The sequence below is a fragment of the Cottoperca gobio genome, chromosome 20 (assembly GCF_900634415.1).
Source record: "Cottoperca gobio chromosome 20, fCotGob3.1, whole genome shotgun sequence".
Classification (NCBI taxonomy): Eukaryota; Metazoa; Chordata; class Actinopteri; order Perciformes; family Bovichtidae; genus Cottoperca; species Cottoperca gobio.
In genome coordinates this window covers 13160401-13174460 of record NC_041374.1, presented here as the reverse complement: position 1 = coordinate 13174460, position 14060 = coordinate 13160401, and positions in this window count along the sequence as shown.

The following is a 14060-nucleotide window of genomic DNA, read 5'->3' as shown; positions in this document are numbered from 1 at the left end:
CCGCTTTGGTGGTTTGATGACAGACATAAAAGCAGCCTCACATTTTTATTATGCATCACATCTTTACAGTGGCAACACTATCTCCCTATATGTTAGTTAGAGCTGGAAAAGGTTCTCCCTTTTTATTTTTAGAATGGAGTTTGCTCGTACACCCACAGTAGTAACAAGTTCTTTTTTCAAAGTGGACACAAACACGACAGGTAAACAGAGCAACCAGTGCAAGAACATTGTTACCTTTTTGGACAATCAAAAATAAAAGAACAAACATCATATATTACGAAAGTACAGCATTGATATAAACTGTAGTGTTCCCTGTTGTAAAGGATAAAGTGCGATTCAATAGCTCGGTGTGTAGTTGTACTGAATAGTTCTCCATTGGTCACATTGGCTTTTGTCTTTTCCAAGTTACTTTATTGCCACCATGGCACTTTCTTGCTAATGCTGTGTTAGCTTGGACTGTTTGTATTACTGTAAGATAGAGACTTTGAGACAACAATGCATCAAACAGTATTTAAATATATTTCCCCTATTTTGACATAATTCCATTCAGCTGTTGGTTATGTTTGAGGTCAGGAATCACGTGGCGCCCAAAAGCAAACCAACTACTCCATTTTGAATCCCTTTCAGAATATGTGAACGATATTACTGCCCTAAAATAATTGGGAAAGCAGCTATGATACATACCACAGGCTATTTTAGGTAATTGACAACCCAGAATGCACGCAGTGCTTTGTGGGTAACCAGGAGCATCCTAACAGCTCTTGTCATGTAGCCTTTGTAGTTACACATGTCCCCGTTCATTTAACAGCCTGGGGGGATGTTTAAAACAAAGTTCCTTTTGAAGAAGGCATATTGCACTTTAAAAACTTCCATGTAATCAATTTAATATAACCACCAATTGTTTACTTATTTAAAATGATCCTGAAAATGCCTCTCCCCTATAATGCAGATCTTTCATTGCACACTGCTGTCACCTACCAATCGTGAATCAAGAATGCGTAATCTGTAACGATGAACAGTGTTAGTTGACACGGCACAGAGCATTTGCGTCCCATTCTGTAGCCATGTTTCATCACTTACACTTTATTTAGAGCGTAGTAACTGTGTAGCTACTAGATTTAACAGGACTATAATCTTCACATGCAGCAATGGCGGGTTAATGAGGTGTGATTGTGATGTCCTCCAGAGGGATAATCACCATAATTAAACAATTAACTGTGCCTCCTTAAATTGCAATATGAGAGCCAGAAGCACAACGTGTGTATCTTATAATGGACAAAAACTATTTTTTTTTTAAAGCAACATTTAGCCATTGATGTACTGTAATGTTTTCCAGAAACAAGCAGTCTGTTGCATGTGAACTGATTTTACTTTTGTGTAACTTTTGTGTAAAGGTGTTGTAGTTCGTTAAGAGCCAGCCCTGAGTTCAGCCTCTCTGTTGTTAAGATCCAGGCACACAGGGTTATCAATCACATGTGCTCGTCTGGTTCGACCTGCAGCTCATATGTCAACGCCAGCGTGAGGGAGGAGTTCCCATCTGTGCCCTACTCTGCCCGCCATCTCAACGATGACAAATGTGCCACCCGCAGTGGAAATATTGAGAGTTACCAGGACATTTATCAGGTAAAATTTGAGCAATATGAAAGATAACCTTTTGTAAGTGGACACAGATAAAGATGTATGTTCTGCCTTTCCTCCGCACAGGCTCCGTCTCTGTTTAATACTGCAGCTACCCAGAAGTGATATTTTGATAATATGTTTCTTATTCAGGTTTTAACCAGGTGTGCAGTCTGTTTGCTGGATGCAGCCCATGGATTGCTGGGCACATACACAGTTTTGGACATTAAGCACATGTGACCTATTTTTCTGTGCAAAGTTTACACTAAAAACTTAAAGGAAATGCCAGGAACACTCGAGGCAACATAAACATGCCGCAGGCCATAAGGTATCTCCATACACTTCCAATGACAACGTCAATGTCTGAATTTGTGGGCTTCTGTGCACGGTGCAATGTAAGCTTCTGTTTGTACTGAAGCTGAATACTAATACACTCACAAGCCACTGCAGACACAGTTCATATGGACATGTTTGCTGTGTTGCTTTGGGCTTAGCTGCGTTGGCAAAGTTTGTCACATCAGGCACTTAAGGTTCAATTAGAGACACTTTACATCAGGAAATTGATGTCAATTTATTGCAATTGATTTTACAGTTTGATTTGTCGTCAAAGGTTCTGCTCTTTGAGGGATTACCTGAACAGATATATTGGTGAAACATCTGGTTCTTTGATAAATAGTCAAAATTACAAACCTGTGGACACAATATTAGCATTTTATCAAATTAAGTACTACCAATACAAAGCTTTTAAATGCCATAATATTAGAATTCAGCTAGCTGAAATGAAATGAGTGAAGAAAGTTTTACTGCATTTATGAAGATTTATGAAGGTGATCAAATTTCCATTTTATCAACATTTCTGCTTGTGTTTGTTTTTAATAGATGACATGTGAACTCAGTGTTGATCAGTGACTTATTGAGGTGTAATCTACCACAGAAATGTTAATATTGTGTTTGTAATTTGACTCATACATTTGGCTCAGTCAGAGGATTTTAAGCAAAGAAGTGATTTTCTGTTACTTGATGTTTGAGCCAACAACACATACAAGCAACTAATGGATGGGATTTTTTTTTAAATCCCTGTTTCAACATGCAGCTTAATGGGCTTTATTTGTCAGATATTAATCAATTTGCATTTAAGGAAGGCCATTAAAACCAACATCACAGGTTTACTATCGTACAGCTTGGATACTTTTATCCCGGGTCACCCCCACTGATACATCGAACACATACTAAGCTATTTAACAGCAGAGGATTCTCAGTGAGCTATACTGCACTATATCACTATATATACTGACAAAATATTAATATAAGTTATGAGCAAACCAGTAAGGTGTAGCAACCAGATTGAAACATTACGAAGTTGCAGTTAGTCTTGGTAATAACCCTAAAAAATACAAAACCAAAGGCTCTTTACTTTTGACCCTGAATTAAAGATAGAAAACCAAAAGAATGGTTGCATAATCGGTGCTGATACTTTAATGGAAACACCTTTAAAAACATTTGGTACAAAGATATTATTGTTGGAAACCTCGCTGTTGGATGACATTAAAGGTGACACTGAACCTATACGTTACCAGGGGCTTCCTGCCCCGAGTGAATTAATGTTAGTGATTAATGCAGCGTGTGGAGTTCACTAGCAGGGACTGATAGGTTTGGGCTGTTGGGGAGCAAAGGCCTCTTACGGGACACAGCTTGATTTGCATACATGTCTAAGCAAATAGGGGCGAGTAGAGGCTTTGCTCAGTTTTGTTTTATAGCGAACAATTGGTACCGGAGATGTGGTATATCTTGTTCACAATTGGCAGCATCACATCAAACATCACCCCAAGATCAGTGTTTTTCACTCTTTTGACAACATTTCTGCTCTATTCTTCTGACCTTCGATCTAATTTAGCTTCTACATGTTAGGTTAATATTCAGCTTACTTTTGCATTGACAAATTTACACTAAAATACCTTAGCGTGTCCACTTTACACTATATTTAGGTAGTGGCTTCCCAAGATATATGTGCAAACTACAAGCTTGATTTTTACTTTGCTTAAATCTGGTGAAAATAGTATCTCCATTCTACCTTGTTATAAAATCTGCAACAATTAAAAAAAAAAAAACATAAGGTAAAAGAACAGCAGGGATGCACATGATGAGCTGTTGTTGAAGGCATTTCTTGGAGCTGATGGTAAGACACACAAAACTATCACCTACAGCAGGAAGTAACAATTTAAAGATGTAAAGTTTCCTATAGCTTTAAGCTTTTCCTCTTATCTCCTTGTTTGATGGGGCATATGTCATCTTTTCTTTGCATCTTCCTTTTTTAAGCACAGGATGTAAAAACCCTCAAGTTGCCATCTGCCTCTTCCCCAACAGCCATCGCTGCTCTCTTCATGTACCCCTACCAGTGTGCAAACTAAATAAAGGAACAACCTTCACTTTGGAAAAAGTTTGCTTTTAAGTATTTCAGGCAATTTAGATGATTGTCGCTGCTTCCCACTTCAGGAATAACAACTAGTTTTTTATTTTTTACGGCAAGGATGACTTGAAATCTAATTGTTGCTTAGAATCCAACTTGATCAACAAGGTCTCATCATTTAATGACTGGACTACAGTCAGCACAGTCAAATGACGTGAGAATAAAAATACAAACCTAGGTAGATAGATTATGTCACCCTTTGTACGCTGTGGGCTGAGAAGTAATCAAAGTGCATTTTATTGGAAAGCTTTAAATCCTCTAGACCCTGTGGGCCTCCCAGCCACACGCAGACATCAATAAACAGGAAGCCATTATGTCTGTTCCCCTTTAAATGAATGAATACTTATTCTGAAAGGGGTGGTTTCACTAATAGTGTTCTTTTGAGGTGACAGACACAGAGTTGATGATGGATCTAAACATTTCCCAAGAAATGCTTTTATATTCCTAAATCGTACTATTGTGTAAATGTACCATGGTGCTTTGCAGCGGTGTTGGTGGCCTGCTGAAACATTTATCGGTGTTTTATTTATGTTGTTATTTTTGCAATTCATCAAGTTTTTTGTCTTAACAAGATGAAATTAATTCCAGGCAGACAGGGCAAGACCACTTGTCAAGACAAATTAGATCACGGCATATACATGAGCTCTTTCTGAAACAATCACTGTGTCCCTCCGGTTGACCTCTGATTGACCTGAAACCAGTATAAACGATAAATGTCCCTCGTTGAATTCTCTTCCTGCCTGGATCAACTTAACTGTGAACTTTTGCTGACTTTGAAGGAGCAAATAGTGGGAAGACACACAGTGCTTAGTCAACTCCAGAGTTATATGTCTGCTCGTCAGTCTTACAAGTCTTTCCGAGAGCAAATGTGTCAATTCCAAGGTATGCTTATTCATTATGGAGAGAATGATGGCTTGACCATGCATATTTTATGCTTTTAAACCTTGCAAGTTTTATGAAGTTGTCCGAATGAGTAGCATTTAAAACTGAAGTGAAGTAATGTGCTTGAATAATTAATCTATAATGTCTTTGATAATAATTACAACCAAGGTCATCAGTTTTATTCAAGACATTATGGTTATTTATTCATCTTAATTGCATGTTTAACTTATTTACTTTAGTAGCCTTATGGATAGAATTTATTTGGTACATACAGAGTGACAGAAAGAAATAATCTAGTTGTGCTACTTGAGCTCTTAATGGTTCGGCTTTTTCAAAGGAGACAACTCTCTTCACAAGTTATGCAGTGGAGTGAGAGCACAAGGTGTTCGGCAGTTATTGCTTAGCCTTGTAAAGCCTGTATCGGTATGTAAAAGTACACCTTGCTTTGCTATAAAGTGCTCATCCCCAATGGAAGTTTCTTCCTCCCTTTTCTGACATTACAGCTCCTTTCTCATTGCACTGCCCTGTGCTGTCCGAGTTGCCAACTAAATCTCAGCCTCATCTTGTCCGCCGTAACCTTGTTTATTCCCAACAGTGGCATTAGCAAAGCTGTAAAAGTATTTATGGGGGTACAAATGCGGGACAGCCAATCTAAGGTAAATCTATAAATCCTGGCTGTTGATTTCTCAGGGCCAGGAGGTGCAGGCCGGTGATCAGTAGAGGTAGAAAGTATTCCCCGGGTGACTCTATGTGACTAACGTGCAGAGGCCGAGCAGCATGCCAAACAGTGCTATGGCGACACAGTTGTGCTTGCAATATGGCCAAGCTGGCCTTCGCCTCTGAAGTGAGACGCCGCCTGGCTATCCATCTACCATGAGCTGGAATCATTAGCTTACATCCAACAGGGACCTGACTCAGCAATTGTGTCTGTATATCACATTTTGCATCCTGTCCTTGGCTTGTTTCTAGTTAAACAACAAGCCAGAGTTTACAATTATGAAAAACAGTGTAAAGAGCACAAACACAATCCCATATGTAGAGGTGCTGTTGCTCTTCAGTAACTGGGATTTATTAGAGTTGCATTCATCAGCTTTTGGCCACTAGAGGGCAGATAAACATCAAAACAAGCCGACATATACAGTCACCACATAACAGCGGCCTGTTGGCTGATGTGTTAGCAAACAGTTGCATATTTACACATCCAGCAGACATCTTTAGCATTCATTTGGAGTTGGGCCACCAAACAAATATTTTATCATTTATTGTTACTCATATTGTATATAGTTTGGCAGTGGCATATTTTGAGTTATAGTATTGGGGGGTTTTTTTGGGCTGTTTTTATTGGCTGTTGGGCTGGTTTTGTCACACAGACCTGGCAACACTGATTGTTAGTGCAAACCTTTTAACCAAAACAAAAAGCTAAAAGAATGTGAATAAGTAACAATGTGCAACAGTATGCTGTCTGAGGGATACAAACCACTTAATATCAGCAGATGTAAAATGCAACCAGGGTTGTCAGTCTTTTTGTGTCTTAACACTAATGTTTATAGTCAATTTTGTGACATAGTTAAATTTTTTAAATAGGTGTTGATAGGTATACCCACTGATATATGGTCAACAGAACAAAATGGCATGATTGAAATTGAAATGATCTGTTTAATTACCTGAAACAGATCCTCATACTTAGTGTGCGCAGGCTCCTTCTTATGGCAGAAGTAAGTTGAAGACTTCATCTTTTCAACCTCAGTCAAACTTGTCTCTTCTTTTAACCTTGTGCTCTTTTCCAGTATCGTGCAGTGAAGGAGCTTCCATCAGCTTCCATCTCTAATAAGATTTACAGAGAGTATAGCAAAGAGAGCAGGGTGATATGTCTAGGGAGCTCTACCCTCAATATTGGCAAGGAAATCAATGTGGTGAGTAAACCTACCAGCGCAGTTTGCAATCAGCTGCTACGCCAAAAGTAATCACTGAATTGAAATAATCCTGAAAGGTTTCCCCACTGTAGCAAAGTTAATAACAAAAGAGTCACCCAGCCCTATGCCTTGAATTAGACATTAATCCTTGTATCAAGAATAATTACCAGAAAGGTTCAGAAACAGTGACCTTGCAGAGCGAGCCTCTGTGGGTGTCCGTCTTGACTCATTTCAACATTCAACAGGCGCCTCGGCTCCTGGATGTGTACTCAGTGACACAATAGGACGATGTAGTTTCTAGCTGCTTAATTCTTTGTACTACTGTCAGGGAACGGTCCCTCTGCAGCCACAACTTCATCATAAACAATTTCTTACTTGTTTACATTAATCCTATCTTGATATTCGCTCATTCCCATGGCAGCACTTTGTAATTCTGCTCTATTGTCACGGTTTTGATAGACAGTTGGCCAACGCGCACTAATTAGCTGTGAATATTAGCTGTGTGCAGCTCTGGAAATTCTCTTCTAATGCTCCTTAATTGGAGTCAGGTCATTTGTTAATACTACTAGGGCATATTGAAAGGCTTTACATGTACACACTCCCATTGAGCGTTCACATAAATCCTGGTTCTTTGCTGTTTTATTAAGTAGGAGCTATAGCCAGTAAAGCCAGACACTCTGGGGAGGACCGGTTACACGTTACTTCAGGGATGCAATGAGCCGCCTGCTGTTGTTCTTGAACCTCTTTCGTTTTGGGGAGATAAACGCATATTTTCCCGGCAAAGTCTGTCTGCCAGTCAACTGTCAGACAGATAGGTCAGGTCTCTGTCAAAGCCCCAATCATTTCGGATTATGAGAGGTCAAGTGGAGTTGTGTTAGGCTGAATTGCGAGCCCCCCTTGTCTGCTTCTCCCGGTGTAATTGCGATTTATTTTTGCAATGCTGAAAAGTAAACATGATCAATTCTCAGAGGCACCGTTTCATGAAAACTTTAAGCTCCTATGTGGTGTCTCCCACCCAAAATGTTTTCAAGCACTAAATGGATCACTGACTAATAACTGATCAGACATTGTTATTCGGAGAGATATTATTATATAAGAATTTACTTCAAAAGTGGATGCTTCTGGAGTTATTCATCTGATGATGTTCTCTACAAATGTATTTTAGTTTTTAAATACATTTGTGGAAATCTTTGCTTGACCTTTGAATCTCTATTAAAATGAATATTTAATGGGTAATTTACTTCTGAAGAATTGATAGCGACCTGACATAGGTTGTTAATATAACACACCTCCTAGAGTATTATCCTTTTCATTCATGGCTACTTATACATGATCATAACCTTAAACTGTTTGAATGTTATATTATATTATATTCAAGAATGTTTGAATATATGAAATGTGCACCTTTTTTCATCCATTATCCAGTTTGTCATGGACATCGCCGAGAAGAAAAAGTCTGATCATATCAGTTTGTATTGGCCTGTACTTAAGCTGTATTTAGAATAGTAGCATGCATTGTAAATCTCCTATTATTAATCTTAAAATCAATAACATGAACTTGAATGAATGGCCCTGATCACGGTCATATTGTGCTTTGTCCCTCTCTGCCACTGCAACACTGTATTAAGCCTTGAGGAGATTTTCTGGAATTTTCTATTATGCATTTATCCACTGGCCTCGCTTCAACAGGAGGAAATCCTGCAGCATGCACTCCTTCTGCACCAGTGGTGCAGAGTGGTAGGTGTGAATTACTTAAAGCTATGGTAGATTGCAGGCCTTCAGATTTCTCCGTCATTGTTAAAAACATTCGGTTAAAGTAACCTCTGGTGGGAATCAGTCCAAACTATGTGGTCCTAACGTTAGCGAGGTAGGCGAAATAAACTTTACTCTGTAAGTGTAGCGTTCAGAGTGCAATACAAACTTAGCAGTACTGCCCCCACCTCATTCCTCCTTTGATATTGACACAAGGTTCATGTTAGTTAAAATACAGACTTCAGGTCTATCCATCAAGCATTCTGCTCATTGCTTGCTCCGTGCCAATGTGAGTGTGAGTCCACTCCTTGGCCCTGGGTCTATGAAGCAGCAGTAATGATTATGGGGAGCCAGGGCAGCAGATCTATTAGGTCCACCACTGAACTACCGACACATCAGACGAGCGGGCATTTCTTACCCCCTTTTTGACATGTTTGATAGTGTATGTACATAGACACCGCTGTGCCGAGCTGTGGATGCACGGTGGGGCTCGCTACGTGGTGCTCTCTGCAGTAGGTCCCAGTGTGGCGTACAATAATGACCTGTCAGAAATGCAAGCCTTTGAAAACAGGGATAATCCACAGAGGCTATCTGACTAAATGAATTCTAACAGGAGCCAAGCCAACCCCTTGAGACCCATGAAAAGCATAATCTATTCCACTGGTCTCTTATCAAAACTGACAAGAAAAAAAGAAGCACACCAAAATAGCACATGCTTGGCTCGAGGAGGAGGATTTCTGTCGTCTACGGTACTGTCGTTTGGTACAGGATAATTATTCCTTTATATATTATAATGATGCATGCTTGTTTATTTGTTTTGCTTGGATAAATATATAAGCGGTTCACTTGGCTACATTGTTTACAACCTTTTTTAAGAATTTGAAATAATTTATTTTCTGTTTCCCATTTAATGGAATTTACATTTGCATTAATAACTGGGGCAGCGCTTGTATTGTTCAGCCTGGGTTTCTAAAGATGAACAAGCCTCACTAACCAGAGGAAATTGTGTGTTTTAAATGGTATAATCTTGCTTGCATTGCATAAAGATGACATAAAAGGAAATGCAATGTCACTGTGCTATTAGGTCTCACTCAATTTGCGAACACTGTGACAGGCCAATTTTATGGTTTCAAAATGGTAGTATCTGTGGTAAGAGGCTGGTTTGAACATATTATATGGATACAAAAAAAAAGCCGGCGCTCTAGCTGTTTATCGGAGAGCAGCTTTAAAGAGGCTGTTTGTGATAACAAATAATGGATTGAAATTAAAGCTGCAAAAGGCAAAGATTTGAAGTCAAAACACATCATCATAAATCACAAAGTGGGTTTGCAAAAGGGAGAGCATCACTATCTGGAGAGACACAGATGCCGCTTGCTTAACCTAAATGAATTGCAGGTGTTGGTACTGTATGGTCCAGGAGGTTCGGTGTGCACAAATCTGAAGCAAAGGTAGTAAACTTTAGTCAAACGGGCAAATCTAAACAATTAAGGTTATTTTCAACCTGGGTTTTATTTTACTTACCTGCTGTTGCCATTTAGTTGGTTAAGTGTTTTCTAAATTGAATCACTTGCTTCACTGTAGGGCTTCTTCAGTCAGCTGCCTGAGCTGTAAAGCACACTCAAGGGCCATTAAATCCTAATAGTTAAACCAAAAAGTGATTGAAACACACTCTTTCATCACAATAACGTCAAAGTGTAGTAGAACCTGCCTCCAAATTCTTACTATACACTACCTGAACTTGTATTAGCTAGACTTCCAGGGACTATGATGCTGGGTTTAGTCATATTGTTGTGTAAACAGGAAACTGCCAAATGGGAAAACATATTGTCTTCAGCCTTTAGTCGTAATAACAAGTTGGATATATGGGAAATTGCTCGTGGGAGATATTGTATTGTGTAAGTATATAAACCTGAGTAGTAAACACAGCGGCAACACAAACCACACCGGCAAACAAAGTCACCTCTGAATTCAGAATTGGTTATATCTACACAAACCCCTAGAAAGATATATGTGCTGTAGATTACTTGTCATTTTTAAATTCATATATATATGTGTATATATATACCGTATATATATATATAGAGAGAGAGAGATTTTGGATTGTTAAAATATTCAGAATTAACTTTTAAGATTAATACCTGAAATTGTTGTGAAGCAGTACTCAACAACCTTTGCTGAAAGAATGTCAAATTGAACCCAAGAGATATTTGTGAGAAGCACGGGGAGTATGCAGATCAATATAATGTTGCATGATTCCTGGGTGATTAAGTCTTTTAAATGCCACTTTGGGCAGCCAAAAATGTAAAGCTGCCTAACGCAGTTCAAGAAAGAAGAAGAAAAAGAAGAAGAAGCCCATGCTAAATCTCCTGCGAGGTGCCTTTAAGACACAGCTGTCAGCCGTGTCAAAGGTGCTTTCCTGTCAGATATAAGTAACGTTGAATCTGAACCCTCAGTCTGCCAAAATGACTTTTTAAATGGAATTGTCACGCCATAATAATCCCATTCAGTCAAATAATCAGTCTCCATACAGTTTAGAGTTTGAGTGAAGCTAAACTGTCAACATTCAATTAGGCAAAGATTTTGATCTCCCCTGGCACAGCTTGTCAAGATGAATAATATAGCCGTCACCGCTGAAGGTGAAAACCGCCCGCTGTGTGGATGGAGACCTATTGTCTGGAGGATTGACAAGGGTTGATGCAACAGGCTAAAGTGAGTTAAGGCCTTCACACAGTCTCATACACACACACATACATCAACATTCTCTCTCTCTCTCTCCTTACCACTCGTCCTCCTTCTGTCCCCAGAGAAGGTATTTTTCATGCTTTCAAACCACCCAGCGGTGACAAGCCTCTGACAACCCCTGCTTACTGTGACACCTTTGTGGGTCCAGAGGAGGTTTCCAGCACAATGCCTCCTTTGACGAGCATTCTTGAGAGGAAACACACATTATTCTGCCACAACGCCCGACTTGATTGATTGGCACAGTCAAACGTTTTGGAGTGAGAGATGACACAGAAGACTTTGACGATTTTATTTATTTTTTAAGGAGTCGCAGTGAACATGTATGGATGCTGGAGGTGTAATTCTTGACGTTAACCCCAAATAATAGAACCACAACATTAAAAACTTTTATTTGTCATTATATACAATTCAACACTCAATTTTTTTTAATATAATTTGGAGAAAGCATGAGACAGGACGTGATTATATACCTCAACCTCTTTCATCCTGTGTGCTAACGTACCACTTCATTCCCTGGAAAAACTTTATCAATGAATAAAATCCAGGCCGCAATTACATTTTCATCAGAACACCTTTAGGAAAACAATATAGTAGCATAAAAGTGTATTTTCTTGGAGATAGATTTGAAAAATATGACTGATGATGGGATAAATTTGTCAAAATTGAAAATCTAATAGAATAACATGTGCAGAAACCTTCAAACCTATAATAATTCAATAATAACAAAATAGCTGATTTTGAGCTTCAAAATGTTGCATTTTGAAAGTTTCCAAGATTTTAAGGTACATTATGTTCAGTGTTGCAGCTGAAGGAGATTCCTTCAGTGTGGTTCATGTGAAACTCACCAGCACTGAATGTATTTATTTCGTATTTAAAAAAAAATATATATATATATATATATATTCTGTGCATTAAGCTGCTATTCTTTTAGAAGCATTATTTTCTTGGTCCTGGCTTTTGTTGATTCTTTTTTCAATTTTCCTGGGCCCTTCATCTTTGAGCCCTTTAACTAATGTCCTGTCCACAGAGATACCTGTAGCCGTACATTGGAGTGTTGTTGTTTGTGTCAGAGGGCAGCGCCTTGCCTTCACAAAGAGGCCGCGTCGGTTTCAGCTCACTGCAGTTGTGGCACTCGCCATGTGTGGCTGGGAGACTGGATACCTGCTTCACGGCATTTTGCTTACCGAATCCATCCATCCCTCCCTCTCACTAAACCCTGCACGGGGACAGTCTCCCAAGGTCAGTTAGCTCGTCACACACACACATTCACACGCCTATTCTCCCTCACTTCCACTGCTGACAACCTTTCCCATGAAATCAGGAATTGGTATGGCCGTGAAGTTGTCGTTCACATGAGGTAAGACAAGGGTGAAATGCTATCATGACATCTCCAATTTGTTGTCATGGCAACTTGGAGACATGATGACAAACCTGGAAGCAAAAACACAAAAGCGTGAAAAAACAAAAGCATTATAATGAATCATCTCTGTTTACAAAATGTTGCATGAAGGGACCGTGTGGTGGAGAATCTGAGAAATGGAATATACGCCCCCCCCAAAAAACGCAGCTGCTGACAGCTGGTGCCTTCTAGTGGAAGGGAGCATGTTTCTGGACCACAAAATGTGAGGCAAGTACTTTGACATTTTCCCCAAACCAACATTTGATGACTTTTACCCCAAGCAGAGGACACTGCAGACATTTTGGGTGAGTTCTCCTTCTCTTCCCCCTTACCCACTAGCGAACCTCCCCCACCCTGCCTCAACATATTGCACCTGTTCAATTATTTAGCTGCTACTCTGTGGTTCGGTCCTGAGCTGCAGTGAAAGCTGTACCTGCCGATTAGAGCGGGGCTTGTCACCGGAGCTGGCCACATATCTCCGTCTTGACGTTGTCAGAGAGAGAGATGCCTTTAGCCACATTACGCAGGAGGAAATGTCATTACCTCATTGCAGGCTTGTCATCTTCAGCCTTTGGTCTCCCAGGTGCAGCAAGGATTTGTTTGCGTGTGAAGGTGTGTGTATAACTCAGTCACCCAACACAAATGCATGTGGCCTACACAGTGGTGGGGATATTCACTCTTGGGGGTTTTTGATGGTGAAACTGTAATGTTTGAGTCTCAAAAGTTGCCTGTTCTTATCACAAATGTCCCAAAAATCTAAGTACTGAGTTCTTGTTGAGGCGGAGAATCCTCTGAAAAATTTAGATTTTGGGAAACTAAAGCTCTGTGTTTATTTATACAGTTTAGAGTTACATTAAAACTATCATGATAATAGCTGAAATCATATTTACTTGCATGAAATTCCGTGTTATACTACAATTGGTTAGTCAAGCCGTTCTGCATGTAATATGTAATAAGATGAAGTTTCTGTCAGGAATCTGAAAAATCAGAGATAGATCCAATTTTTTGAATAGTAGGTTCAATATAATTTAATACGAGGTTACATTTTTGCATTAGGCCTATGTGTTTTTAAGTGAGTAAAATGCTCAGACACTGATGTATCCTAATTTGTGTCGCAATTGTAAAAAAGAAAAATGCAATTTCCACAACTCTTTGTATACAGCTATAATAAATAGTATCTTAACTGACATTTCACTTGTTGATATTATCTGAGGAGTGCAATTATCTGATGGTAAATCAGGCCGAAATCATGAGGAGCACATCTTTTCTCCCACTGGGGGGCACTGTT